Genomic DNA, 15,516 nt, shown 5'->3' on the forward strand with positions numbered 1-15,516 from the left:
AACCCCCACCTGGCTATAACCTCCCTTCAGGTAGTTGAAGAGAGTGATGAGGTCACCTCTAAGCCTTCTCTTCTCCAGACTGAACAACCCCAGCTCCCTCAGCCTCTCCTCATAGGACTTGTGCTCAAGTCCCTTCACCAGCCTCGTTGCTCTTCTCTGGACCCGCTCCAGCACCTCAATGTCCTTCCTGAACTGAGGGGCCCAGAGCTGAACACAATACTCAAGGTGTGGCCTCACCAACGCATAGTACAGGGGAAGGATCACTTCCCTGCTCCTGCTGGCCACACTGTTCTTGATGCAGGCCAGGATGCCATTGGCCTTCTTGGCCACCTGGGCACACTGCTGGCTCATGTTCAGCCTCCTGTCAATCAGCACCCCCAGATCCCTTTCCACCTGGCTGCTCTCCAGCCATTCTGTCCGCAGCCTGTAGCACTGCAGGGGGTTGTTGTGTTTCTTGATGAGAAAGTGGGGGCTTTTTTCAGAGCCTGGAATTTTGGCCATTTGTAATGAGATTTTTCCCATGTCAGACTGTTCTGCAGGCAAGAGTGTCACAAAGTTTGCACATGTCTGCATGCAGACATGCTTTACCTCTCCAAAGATACCTCTTCAACTCATGCCCCAATAGCCACTCGGAAGTGTATGTTAGAAAATAAAGGACTGTTGGAGTAGCTGGTATGTAGCTGCTTCATTTCAAGTGCAAGACTTAGACCTCTTGTCTTTGCGAACACAAAATACAATGCTTATACAACCATCTATATGGGTGGACAAATGCTAAAAGAGCTTTTTCAGACTTGTTCATTTGCTGTTTTCTGTCTCGAAATTGACTTTGTCATTTTAATGTGTTTCTATGAAATGCAAGAATAGTCTAGCCTTGCATTTCAGGGTGCACATTCCCATCCACATAGAAATTATTGAACAGGTTACACAGTTTCAGAGAAAGGAAAATAAAGAGAATTTAGGATTTGTACAGAACAATTTGCATCACTATCACATTTCATTTTTTGTGTATTTTAATCATCTCAAGGTTCACTTCATGTCAAGTTGGGATGATTTAGTAAAATCAGTGTATAGAACATGAATGAACTTGTGCAACTTACGATCAAAGGTAGTCATGGAAGAATGCCTCTCATATGCTATTGTAAAGGAAAATGAAGTGTTGCTGAAGAGTTTTGAGTTTAAAGTCCACAAGTTAAAAACAGCTTTAAAAATCCTCAGATACCAAGAGAAAACCTGGGGTTTTATCATTTTTTTTAATAATAAAATATAACAACTCGTAACAACAATATAGTCTCAAAATACAGCCTTACAATGTAATGTAGACAGATAGATAGATAGATAGATAGATAGATAGATAGATAGATAGATAGATAGATAGATAGATAGATAATCTGCTTCTGAAATCTTGTCTATACTGTATGGTTATGGTTTCACTGTCATCTGGTAGGCCTGATGATAATCAGACAACTATGATGACAATGTTAAAGACTAATTAATTACTATTCTTGAAACAATACAGAACTCATTTCTCTCAAACTTCCAAGCTGAATATAAATAAACATAACTTCATCCTTTAACATTTCATATCAAAGATGAAGTGATCAATTTAGGTTATGGATTTTTATATTCCTTTTAGAATTCACTGTATTACTCCCTATCTGCTCCCTCTTCTTGCAGGAGAGGTACACTGTGGAAACAGAAAAGAGATGGCTAGCATCATCTTCTGCAAATATTTAAGAGCCAGTAATTAATTTTATTCCTTCTGTAGTTTATAAGAATACTGTTAGAAATGCAGTCGGGGAATTTTCGTTACATCTGACCTTAAGATCCAAGATGCCAAACATCTTAAATCATTAAGTGTTTCTTGAGTCTTGCTGAATTGTTAATTGTGGATTCCCCTAAAACACTACGTGGATCCTTGGATTCCCCTAAAATACTACATGGATCCTTGCATTCATGGGCTTTGCTATTTTAAAGTTCTTAGATGGTGTTAATGAAACCTGTATGGACTTCAAATAAGCTAATTTTAGTCAATTAGGTACCTTCATACTAGAGGACTAGCATGGAAAGTCAGAGCCAATAATAGCTGGCAACAGTTATTTGCATTACAAGTTCTTTCTTGTCAAAGATATAAGTTCTGCTGTACCAAAGTCTACTTGGGCTTGTGTGGCACATGAGTTCAGGAAGTGGCTGTGGTTCCTGTTCCTTTGTCACATCTCTGATCCCAGAGTAAAGTTTTAGAATTGGCAACTGTACCTTGAGCAGCGGGTACAGGCTCCTCCAGCGATTACATAGAATGGAGGGTTGTATAGGATTGCATGAATGGCTCTGTCCGCTGGAATATTTTTCACTCACAGGTGCGCATGGCTTAGGAACTAACTGTATAATGCCTTTTGATTTCAGCAGTTCAGAGCCAACATACAGTTGTCTGCGAGGTGCAAAGAAAACATGATGAGCTTGATGAAGCCATTTGCTGTTTTGAGTTATTTATTGGCAGGATTCAGCCAAATGGATTACCTCTGCCCACTTCTTAAAAGAACGCAAATCTAAAAACTAAAGTTGGACGAAGCAGAGAAAAGCAGTTTAAAAAACTCTTTATATTAAAAATGCATAGCATGAACACTAACTTAATGTATTTTTTTGAAAGGATTATTTCATATTTAAATGAATCACTTTTACAAAAATAGCTTTCATCAAAATTTTTCTAGAATTTATCTGGAATTCATAAAATGCATATATATGCATGTACGTATGTATAAGGCATGTCTTTGAGGGATCATTTTACATCCCTACAAGAGATGTAGGACCAAGGACCAGGCTCTGTTAATTTTCATATAAAGTGAAAAAAATTTCTCAGTTTCAAGTCTAATCCAAAAGATCCATGCTGTTTTACAAATGCAATACTCTCTAACTGTCTTGGTTTTGTCAGATGAATAAAAATTGCTAAAGATTTATCCCTTATTTAGAGATAGGGTTTACAAGTAAACCAAGGTAAGGTAATAATTCCTTTGTAGGATGCTGTAGCCTAGGTCTTCTGCTGAAGAACCAGCAAATTCTGCTACATCCATGGGACACTGAGTTTAAAAAAATTACACCTGATGCCTGATGCATTTCCTCCTAGATAGGCACCTGCCTAAGACTGGGCAGATGAAGTGCCATCTTGGGATAGTTAAGCTTTTAAACAGCTAAACGCAGGGGAGATGGGTTTCATCCACTAAGCCCTCTTTCTCAGGTCCAGCCTTTATTTGTACCTCCTGCCAATGTTGTGAGCCAGAGTTTTGCTTACTGTTTTCAACTGAGGCAACACAGTGTTGTATTCCCTGGCGTTGTGGTCACCGTACCATGGTTCTCTGATGAGATGTTTCAATTACTCTCGCTACTCTCCAGCTTAAGGTCCCTGCACAGATAGCATAAGCCTCAAGAATACGAGGCTAAAAGCTCATTGGTCAGGTAGAAATCCAAAGATGCTTTTTTGTAAGCCATTTCAGGATGTGTCTGTGTAAACAGCATTCAGGCTCCAAGTCAACAAGTTGTGTTATTGAATGTAACTGTGTCATGTTCATTACTTTCTGTCACACTGTAGTAGGCAAATGCCTTGCAGTGGGACTTCAGTGGTATCAGCCTGCTTCTGGCTGACGCAGGTAAAATTAGGGACAAGCACATATAAACAAAAAAGTGAACTATTTCATCAGTAAAAAATATGTATTTAATATATTCTCTTTTTGAGATTAAAAGAATAAAATGGGGAACACAGCTAAATGGAGATCAACATTTCCTGTAGCTTTCCATTAGCTTTATGCTTTAGGGAAGGTTTCTGTACCTAAAGAATCACATCTTTTGAGCTCCTGTATTATCACTATAGATGTCAGTGACATTTTGTAGGACAGACAGGACGCAATTTAAGTTGATCAGTGTTTTGATCACATAACAGGAGGCTGTGCTGAGATGAATTTAAGTTGCTGAATAGCACTTTGGTGAAATGTGGACAGCTGGCACTTCATAAGTATTCATCAAAGTGCTTCATGGTGACAGCAAACAGCCATCAAGTTTTTTTCTGTAATGAATTGAGTTGGCATAAATCAGCAGTGAACTAGAATATAGGAGAGTTTTTTAATCAGCTCTTAAGCCATTTGGCAAACGATGGAATTTAGAGTTGGGTGAAGGTGCTGAAATAAAATGACCAGAATGTCTAGAATTCTGTTTCTTCAAGTGTACAATAAAAAAGCATTATGTTTTGTCCACTTCTTCTGATCAGCTTCGATTGTATGGTTGTTGCCTTTGCGGATTTTACTCTGTGACATTGTGATGTAATGATGTTCTGTCTTCCTGATATGAAATGCAAAGGGTTTGGTTTCTAAATTAAAGTTAGAATAGTGGAAACCACTCTTCTGGGAGACTGCAATCCCACAGGTAATTAAGAAGTAATGTTCTTCAGATATCATGGCTCAGACAGAAAAAACCAAACCAAACCAAACACCTGAAAGTGAATTGACAGAATTCTACTAAGTTATCCAACTCTAGTAGTTTGCCAAAGGAAGAAGAATAAAGTTTTTTTTCTTCTAACTATAGTGATAATAGGTATAGAAATAAGGAATAGTTTTGTTATCTGAAGCCAAATGCAGGTAGGCAATACATTCAGAATAATTTGGCCTGAGTATTAGGAGGATGGCCAAAATAGTTTCCTACATGCCTGAAGTGTGATCTAATTGATCATTGTGTAAGACTGTGAATTCCCTATTCACTCTATGTAGGAAATGTTTTGGAATTTAAAACTATTGTATTTATGTGACACCACCAATTGTGTAGTGCCTTCCTTCTGTACTCTTCTGAGGTTTTAGTATTCTGGTTTAATTCTACATTGTCACTTTGCGGATCATTTGTGCTGGGCTTATGTTCAGCACAGTAGGAGGCTGAAGAGAGCTGGCTTTTAAATATCTTCATATCATGGTGTTTGCCCTACACTTTCCCTAGTCTAAGGGCCTTATCAGGGAAGGTGAAATAGAGCTTGCAATACTAGAAAACAAATATGTTGAAACGTGACACATAGACATAGCCTCGTGAAAGAATGAAAGCTCAGCATCTGCTCTGGTGTCTGTGAATTCCCAGCTAGCAAAACATGTGCAACTTCATCCTTTTCCTGTTAGGTTTGTGGCAAGTTAAGTAAGATGGGATGGAGAGAGAAGACAGGAGCCAAGCTTTATATTCTTTTTTGAAACTCTTGCATCAATTAAATGTTGAATTGGGAAGAACAGATCTGTAAATTATCATATTTTAACTTCCAGCTCAGTTCTTGAGAAAAATGATCTGCATTATTCTGAAAAGATGAAGGATACCTAAGATCACTTAGTCTAATGAAAACTATCAACTCCAGTTAATTGAGGAAGGTGCCATGTTACATTTTTTCTTTAAGAATGCGATTTTTTACAATAAGAGAGAGAAAGGAACTTTATAGGGACTTCTTCCTCTGAATGTTAACCTGTAGTTCATGGGAAAAATGCCAGTATCAGAGACTTTGCATGTGTTAAATTTATTCTCTTATTTCACCCATTTAATTTGTTTTTAGTAAATTTGACTCTAGGATCAACATAGGGCAAGCAATTTACTCTCTTCTTGAATTCAGATTTGGTTTAAACAAGGCAAATTTAATACTTCCATTCTCTTAAAGAACTGGAATGGGAAAAAAATAGGAGTTGCAATATCCACTTGTGTTACAACTCACTTGTGAATTGTTTTTTTCAAACCTATGCAGTCCATAAATGTGTTACTGTGATCATATCGTCTGACTTACTGCTTGTTCTTCAAAGTATTTCTGATGTCTCCATAGATGGTTTATTTTGGACCTCACATATAGGCTATTCACTCTTAAGCAATTGTATGGCTATCACAGAAGATGAATGAAACTTAATTAAATTTTTTATGCTCCCACATAGCTTCAGTTCCCTTAAAGGAATAAGCTTATTTTGCTGTCAGCATGTAAACTAACAGTTCATCTCCGGCACTTACTGTGCGATTCATGCATGTCGTTGAATTTACTGGAATAAGCAAACTGGCGATTGTAAAGCAAAAGTGAATTGCACCAGTAGTCATTACTTGATATGGTAAGATAACCTAATGTACTATCTGGGTGGAGGCCAAGTAGTCATAAGTCGGAATCTTTAGATGACTATCTAATCACATAGAACTATCTCTGTTGGTCATTCTGTAAGAATGCCTTTCTGCTGCTGGTAGTGGAGTTGTGAGGCCCTGCAGCTGTAAGGATTGTTCTGCTGAGGTCAGTGTTTGCTATGGAAATAAGACAGGAACCAGCATTAAGGGGTCTTAGGGGCTGAGCTGTCCTGTGGTATCAGTAACAGAAGGTTCAGCTAAGATCTAAAATAGGCATTTGTAAATCTTTCACGCTGAACTACTTGTAACAGCTACTCTGTCTTCAGCAGTGGCATAACACACTGCAGTTACAGCTTTGACAGAACCTAGAAATGCAGATAGAGACTTATGCTGAGGATCTCCACCACTGGCATGTGGTATCTATCAGATACTTACAGGTTTGGGAGAGGTGTCTCTTTAGCCCTGTCACTGCTCTGCATGTGACTGGGGTTGCCCAGAGCATAGCTTTTACTCTCTTCACTTTGTTATTGCTGTGCTGAGCTCCACAGAATCAACCTGTAGCTACCACAGCCTCACAGGCCACATCTATACAGCTAAATAAAATGTGCCTTGGCACTGAGGACTGAACTATTTCCTCATGAACAGCAGCAGCAGTGATAGTGCGTCTCTTCTGTGGCTGTTCAGTGTCCTTGCAGCTGTAAGACACCATTACTGTGTTTTGTAGAGTCCCTTTCCAGTCTGGCATACTTGGAATGATTGGAGGCCTTCATTGTCACCCACTTGAATTGTATTCTCCTTGCACAAAAGCACAAATCTACATTGCATGCCCAGGAGTATTTCAAGTGGGAATGGGAGGTTTACAGATCTCATAAAGTCTCAAAGACTGTAGAAATGGAAGGGTGTTAAATCTGACTATGTGCAAACTGTGCTAAGAATCTTCTTGGCCAGGTGTGACTGAGCAGGGCAGTTCGCTAAGAGTGCAAACTCCCCAGTCCATACAGCCTTTGGAAGCCCCGGGCTTTTTGGCCATGAGCGGAAGGAGTTGTCCTTGTCCTAACTACCGCAGCATTTTTGTGGTAAAGCTAGGGAGGTTTCTCAAACTCAGCAAGGTGTAATCGAGAGCACAGTTCAAGCAGTCAGTAAATGAGAGCCCTGGTGAGAGATGCATAGGAAAGTCGAATACTCTATTTTGTTACATTGCTGAGAGAGTGCAAATTGATTCTATGCACACACAAATCGTTGTTATTGTAGGATTTTTTAGAGAAAATTGGATGTTTGTGTAGCCAGGGGCCTCAGCAGAATTAATCCATACTAATTCAGAGTGTGAATTTGCAGTTAAACTGCTTTAAATTCTTGTGTGTACAGATGAGTTCCACAATGAAAGTGGCCATAATTCAGGTCACTTTAGTGTCAGGGTCACTGTGTCCTACTATCTGACTTACTGATAGTCACATCATCTAATTGCTTTCTTAAAGTGATCAAGTGCCATAAATGCCAGAGTCAATTTTACTTTCTTTGCAGCCAAATACCTAGTCATTTTAGAAGATAGGATGTAAGTTCCTAAATAACTTTGTTGCTTTTGAAAATGTAACTTTGTTGGTATATTTTAAGTATTCAGCACCATAGCAACAGTAAGGAATTATGCCTAATGTTCAATGCACTAAAAAACTTATTGGGTATCTGAAAAATATATGGTACATTACAGATCTGAGAATAAACAAATTACAATTATGCCAATATGCAGTTTCAATAAAGGAATAAGGGCAACTTTTTTTTTTTTTACTTTTTCAAATATGCGATAAGATTTTAGGTCTGCAAGGTCTCACAGGCATGAGAATAAACTAGTTGCAGTGATACTGATAAGCAATCTCAGTAAGAGAGTAAGGGCAAATATTTTTTAATATTTCAGAGAATATAATCATTGTTAGGTTGATAAGGTTTTAATGATTAGCGCAAAAAAGCTAGAAATTAATTAGCCATGCTTGCTCTTTCAAAGAGCTAAAAGTTATAAGAAAGAGCTACTGTTTTTTTGTTTATTTTCTATGGCCTTCATGAAGAGATAACCAAATGTCAAATATATAAAATTAAATGACTGAGATAAAAATGAGATCTTATTAAAAGTATAAAATTAAAAGTTAAGCCTCTTCAGAGAAATCAGGGACTATCTTCAGGTTAAATATAAGTTGTTTGCCTTGTGATACAGTGTACAAAAACAAGCTTAAAACTGTTCCTAGCAGTGCAATTTTAATGAGAAGTGGAGTTTAAATGTCACCTGTGTAAACTCATCCAGCGTCCAGTAACAGACAATACAAGAAACTTGGAAATGTAGTTTTTCTCTTTTATCCCCCCTTTTAGCTTTGGTCATGATTAGGACCTGACCTAGGTCACTGATGTGTAGAGATCATTGCTGAAGCAACAATTTTGTGTTAATACCTAATCTTCTGCATTTCGTGGAATGCATTTCAAGAGCTCTTCTGTTCTGTTGACTCTTTAAGTGTTTCAATAAGCAGTGAACTCCACCATACTTAGCCATTTTTAGCTCTGGCTTTACTGCCTTTTGCAGAAATACTATGCTGGGTTACCAAAGGTAATATTTATGAGAAATTTCCCTTCCTTAAAAATAATTTCGTACCCACTCTATTACCCAGTGGTAGTTCCCATATTGAAAGAAGTGTGTGTTGTGGTGGTTTCTACAGGCCCTGTGATGAATGAAGGCTGTATTATAAAATACAGATCATAGATTTAGGGGGTGGATCTAAATAGGATATAGACATCAATTTGCTATGCATAGTGGTCTGCTCTATAGTGGGTCAACTTCTTTTGTGATTTTCATCAGTAAAGTCTACAAAGCTAGTGATCCTTCCCAGTGAGCTGATAAGGCACAGCACAAGAGCTTTCTAAGAGCAGGACTGCCTGTAAAAGAAATGAAAAGGCAATTTTTCTCCTATCCGTGGCCTGCATGGGTACTCTTGATGATTGAGAATGCAGTCAAGAGCATGGTCAATATGAAAGACTAAATGAAAGATCATATGTGAAATACCTTGAAGGAGAAATCTGTAATATCTCCATATATGGAGCTGCCCAAATTTACAGAAAAAGCTTCTGCATTTCAGTCTTCTACACTGATATAGAAATTAGGAGTTCAAGTATATTGTAGCTCAGAGTTGAGAGAAGGGGTGTGCAAACAAAACAATGCATCCTGGAGTGGGATAAACCTTCAACATTCATTCACACAGGATAAGAGACTCCCAGAAACGTAATGCTCTCACCTGCTGATCATCCATCCAGCTGCCTTTCTTGCTTTCCAGCAGGTGTGTGTGGCTTTGATAGTAGGCACCTCACTTAAAGTACGATGTGCTTCAAGGGCCTCCTTCATCTCTTTTGCTGCAAGCTGATTCACAACCATGTTTCCCTGGTTTTGTGCTGATGTAACTCCACTGAGATCATGTAGGTATTCCTTATCCCAAAGGGAAGAACAGATCTTTCATGCTCTGTTAATGTTCCTTCTTCTCTCCTCAGGGGAGCTATCCTCCTTTGCTAAAAATTCTTTTGAATACTCTAATTAAGGATAAGGATCTCTTTGAATATTAATTAGTTTTTCATTGGCCTTACTCAAAATATTTAACTCAAAGCGATTTCCTGGTAATTATCTCTGGATTATAATTTTGAGAGGCTTTACTTTTTTGAAATGAATTCCAGTTTATCAAATAAGACTTCCTTTTGTATCTGTCCAGTTAATCACAAGTACATATAAAACAATAAGCAGTGGCTGTGAAGATGGAATTTTTTTTTGTTTCTTAAGTTTTCTTCTTAAAAATCTGTCATCCTTACCATAGCTTGCCCGCTTTTGCTGTTCTTTAATTATTTAACTGAATTACTCTGTCCCTCACATGTACATAATGCAGAGTTTTTTGAGTGGTTTAATCTGCTGGGCCCATACAATCAGAAGTTCTCTACAAAAACTAAAATGGCAGAACAACTCAAAACCATGTCTCTTCCTGGATTGGTGAGATAGATCCTGGTCTACTACACTGCTCTTTCTTCAACTTCCCACTCACTGTAGGGCTCCTAATTAGGTATAATTCAATAGAGGACAAAACTCTCTTCTGTTTCCAGTTTTTCTTTGCATATTCAAGAGAGAGGGAGAGATTTCCGTATCATTACCAAGAGCTTATGGTGCTTTGGACTAGCAAGTGAACAAACTCCTAAAACCCATCTTGTTTAAATAGTTTCCATCATAAAGTAGCTTTTTGAAATCTCTGGAAAGGGGTGAAATTACAAAAATTCCTGTTTAAATCAGGACATAAACTGAGGAGATTTTCATTTTCAGACTGAATGAGAGGAGGGTTCTTGTGAGCTTTTAGGAATACCTTGGGGTATGCTGCAATCCCCCACTGTGCCAGCAGAGTCAACAGCTGCATCTAATCAAAGAGTCAAATAATTTCACTGTAGGCAATAGGAAGCGTAGCTTGTTGCAGAGATCTCACCCTTCCAGCTTTCAGCATTAACTGAAGCTTATTTAATATGGAGGATTATCCAAGGACCTTTTGCAGATTTGCTTTCCAAATGCACTGTAGAGTTTTACATAAACCAAATACTTGCCTTACACTTCCAAAGAGAAGAAGCAGTGAACTTGTGTTCACTGCTTTTCTTGAATACTGCTGCAACAGAACCCCTGTACTTCATCAAGCATGAAGAGGTGCTCTATAAGGCTTGCCAGCCAGGCTGTCAGAAGGGATCACCCCTTGCAGCCAGCACAGCTGATGCGTTGCTACCGGCTGGTTGGTACACCTCTCCTACTGTTTGGTAATGCTCACTCCACCAGACTCTTGGGCTGCTTTCCAACACATGCCACTATTTATAATCTGGGCAGCAGCTACAAGGACTCTGCTCCAATTTTATTTGTCAGGTCTTATGGATTTAGTTACCATATCAGAATCCAAATTTTGTGGTGAAAGTACTTTGTTCTTACTCGGCTGAATTCCTCCTTATTTCTGCTGTCCCAAGATAGTGCTGCTCACTATACACCCACAGTGCACATCACAGTGATACTTGAAGAAAAGAATTTAAGTGCTCTGGAAAAACTTTAGTTTTTTTAAACCATGACTATGCTGTAGAAGAATTTTAAAATTAATTAATTTTATGCAATTAATCCAGTATTAAGCCCTCTAAATATTAATAAAGCAGAATTCTACACACATTTTGTTTCAGTAAATCTGAAATTAAGCTTAAACCATGTTATTCAGTGTTGGTACTGCATCCAACTTTGCAAAAAATGAACAAACAATAATGATTCAAAAAGCAGAAACTTGATTTCAAGTGCTTTTGTTTCTTTGCTTCATGAAGGCATCTCTCAAAATACCTTCATTCTAAATGCAACTCATTAATGTGTACTTCCCCCTCCTTCCGTTCGCAAGCCTTCTCCAGCTGGCTAAATGTGGTGACTGGAGCTTTTCGGATTAATTTTCCTTAAGTGACCTACTTTGCAGAGAAAGATAATCATGCATTTATAGCCTCTGGCACACTATTCAGGTCACAGATGGACAGATACCAAAGCTATTCTTCAGTGATTTACTGGGCTTGTAACTAATCCCCAATGAGAAAGGAGATCGGCCTGATGTTAATTGGTTTGAATACCTAAAAGTATGGAAGGAAGATCATTGACTCTGGTTTTCAGAGGGTGTCACAAGCTGAGTGATAACAGCCATCAGTTTTTCTAGGACTGTTTTGTGGAAGTGATTGAATTACTGAATGTCAAAGATATTAAATACCTGACTTTGAATCCTTTGCCTTGATGGAGGAGCACCATGTTGTATTCTGGCTGGACATGTCTGATGTTACGTATGTACCAGATTCTGTGGCCAGCACCAAGGGTAAAGAGATTCAGGAGAGTTTTGACCTTTTGCTTGCTAACAAGTGCTTGTGATCCCGTGAACAGTTGTTAGGATCAGACTCAAACCTCTGCTGTGAAAGCATTTTCTTTTATTAGCATGACTGGTTGAGCCAACAGAACTGATATTTTGCTGTTATCCATTAGAGACCCTTTCTCACTCCTGTATTTGACAGTAATGGGATGTATGCAAAACAGCTTTTCTTCTTGCTTTCAGATGGTCAGAAGTTTCACATAAAATGATCTGATTTTAATCTCTGTTATTTTTAATAGTTTGAGGGAGTTTTTCATGTTGAAAAACAGGCAATAAACATGGTTCCAGATGGAGGATGTTTTGTGGTTTTTTCAAAGGACTATCTTGAAACTTTGTGTCAGGCAGTCAGTGATGTTAATACTCGCAGGCTTGAAGCAGTAAGCTATCAGCAGAGGGATGGATGGCTTTGAGAAGAAAACAAAACGTGTATGCAGGTTGAATTCTTGTAGCACAGGACTGCAGGTATGTATGGCTGCATGTCCCCAGGTGTGCACACACAGCTTTGCACCAGAGTGCAGAGTTGGAAGGTGTTCTGGTGGAAGTTGCACTGCACTTTGGATCACTGTGATTACTGAGCAAGTGTTGTATTTAAAGTGCTTTAGAGAGCACATATTCTCAGAATACATGAAATTGTTTTGAATCATGGAATGATTCAGATTTGGTTTAGATACTTACAATTGTTAAGACAACCTGACAGGGCTATGTGTGTATTTTCTATGACAGAATCTAGTGCCATTGAGGGTAAAATCAATTCCTTTTAGCAAAAAAAGCCTTTCAGACAGGAATTGAGTAAAAGGTTTTAGGGAGACAGAGTATGTGCAGCCCTCCTGTATCTGTTTCAAGAGACTGTAGTGCAGCTGTTCCACCATTAAAAATTCTGACTATGTGCTTTAGCAGTTGTTGGCAGCCCATTGAAGTTTCCATACATGCCCATCAGCTTCTGAATCTGTGTTCCCTCTCACGGGTGTTAGCCCCAGCATCTTCTCCTCCAATATAGAATTTTTTTTGTCTCTGAACCATACATTTCTCAGTGTTTCCTCAGGAAGTGCTGGTAAATTTGAACCAATGTAGCTCTACAGATACAAGTTTCAATGAAGATACTCTCAGTCTAGCTTAAGAACAGCCTCCTGTATGTGTGCTTTTATCTGGACCTAAAATAATTAATCTAACTCCAGTTTTAACCAAAGTAATCCACAGAGCAAAATTTAATTATCTTTCTGTTTCTCAAGAAGGTATTTGAGAAAAATCAGTCATAACTATGGGCTGTTTTAATCACATTATGATTTTATGAAACAAAAAATCCACATCTTTGGTTCTGTGTTTCCTGGTATGATACCACTAAGAAGAAACAGGGTAAGTCTAGATAGTTGGAAAGTCAATGTATATTATACAAACCTCGATAATTTATGTGTTTCCATTTTATGGAGCTGTAGTAGACTCTCTAGAAGATAGCACAGCAATTATTTGTTGAAAAAAACCCAGTATATGCTACAGGTGAATAACACCTATATTACAACAGGGCACATTCCTGCCCAATATGTAGATCCCTTGGGGGAAGAAAAGTACAGTTTGGAAATAATACCAATGCATTCCTATTGAAAAATAACCAGCTCCAAAAACACCTTACAGTTTTTGAACCAGGGTAACCATAGCAGTAATGGAAAATACATGCTTCATGCTGACATTCCATTATACAAGGAATAACTTAAGAGCTCCTGGCTGTTTTCTTGAGGAGCACTGTAGTAAGGGCACCAGGTAAAGGTGACAGTGAAACACACCACAAATCACCCACACGTTATTACTAATCACTCCCTAAGAGTCTGTCTTCTGGGTTCTTTGTGGCTTAGAAGGATATCATTGTAGATATACACATTATTGCATTAAAGAAAATATAAAAATTAACTTCCTTGCGATAATAAATGATCAAATAGTTCTCAGCCTGTAACTGTCCCAAAGACAGCTGTGTTACATCGGTATAAAATTTTGTGTGCATGTTTCTTCTGTGGGCAAGATGAGTAGTTAGGCACATTTTCTAAGATGTATCAGTATCACACACAGTTTGCTAGTAGTTAGTAGTTACTAGTAGTCCTGCAGGACTACTAAATGGACCTATTCACTTGCATGAAACTGCTGGAATGGATATTTTTTTGCCAGATCAGAACATCAAGGAGGAGTTATGAATATAATAACAAACTGGATATTTTTAGCATTTTTAACAGAATTTGTTGATCTCTTGGACTACTATGAGTGAAAATTAAGTCTGGTTAGAGAAACAGAAGAGTAGACATGGTTCCAGAAATTTGTAATTACCTTCTTGAATATGTCAGTGTTCCCTGAATGAAGTAAGATCATCATTATTTTAGTTTACTCATTTAAGATCTAAAATTTCCAGTAGTAAACTTGTAATTAGTTGTATAGATCAAAAAATGATAAAGCAAATTCAAAAATCCCATATTCCTCTTCTGGAGTAACTTGTGTTCCTGCTCAGAGGGATGAAGCAGTGTATTTGGAAGGAAATAATGGAGCACAGAAGAATCAGATATGATGTTTTAGTGAAACAGTACACGTGATCTGAACTGTTAATGAACGTTCCTTGGTGTCTGGTTGATTTTGAACACCTAAGCAGCATTTATAGGAGTCATAATGTATTTGAAATATGCTTCAGTGGGATAGACTTTGCATATGCAGGAAGTAGAAGAAACTAAGTGGAAAAAATGATGGCAATGTTTCACTATACATATGTACAAAGTTCAAATCTATAAACTTGCATGTAAAATAACTTGCATGTAAAATAATAATTATATGTAATATAATTGTAAATTATAATTAAATTATTTATATTAACATATAAACATAAATAATTATAATAATTGATCATAATTCACCACTAAACTATATACAGAATCATTTTGGACAGAGTTACATATCTTTGGTTTTCACTGATGTCTTTAATAGTAAGCTAATTAAGCAAAAGTAATTATTTTCTCCATGTGTTTTCCATGTCGGAATGCAACTCACATGCTGTTGGTGAGCTATTTGCTTATTAATACATTCACCTGATATAGCTGAGATATTTTTCCCTTGCATACTGAGTGTAAAGATAAGGTCTGCGGGTGATGGCAAACTAATTACCTGGAAAATTAAAGCGTTTGCTCAGAGAATGACTAAATTGTAAGCAAGGATTTTTCTCTATCAGCTACTTTAGTAAACCTCAACATCAGCTTCCACTTTAAAATAAAACAGTAATTTATCTATGCTACTTGATCTTTATTGTCTTTGCTGATATTACTGAGCAAAAATGTATTAATATCATTATAAAATTAAACATCTTTGAGTTTGCAAGTTCAAATTAAATATGGTATTTAATAAAGTATATTTCAGGAATAGAAGACTTGCATTAAGACAATCAAGCTCTATTTCCAAAGGACTATATTAGCTCTCTTTAATCAAGTTAGTGACAAATCCTTTTCTACAATACACTTTGTAAAAT

At 37.6% G+C, this 15,516-nt stretch overlaps 1 protein-coding gene across 1 annotated transcript in view; it reads left to right on the plus strand.

Annotated features, from left to right (window-relative positions):
• HOMER1 (homer scaffold protein 1) overlaps nucleotides 1-15,516 on the plus strand; it is an 88,946-nt gene that overhangs the window by 42,873 nt on the left and 30,557 nt on the right. The window lies entirely within an intron of this gene.

Source organism: Empidonax traillii, unplaced genomic scaffold (assembly GCF_003031625.1).
Source record: "Empidonax traillii isolate 1590-97213 ecotype Southwest subspecies unplaced genomic scaffold, ASM303162v1 scaffold8:size5222938, whole genome shotgun sequence".
NCBI lineage: Eukaryota > Metazoa > Chordata > Aves > Passeriformes > Tyrannidae > Empidonax > Empidonax traillii.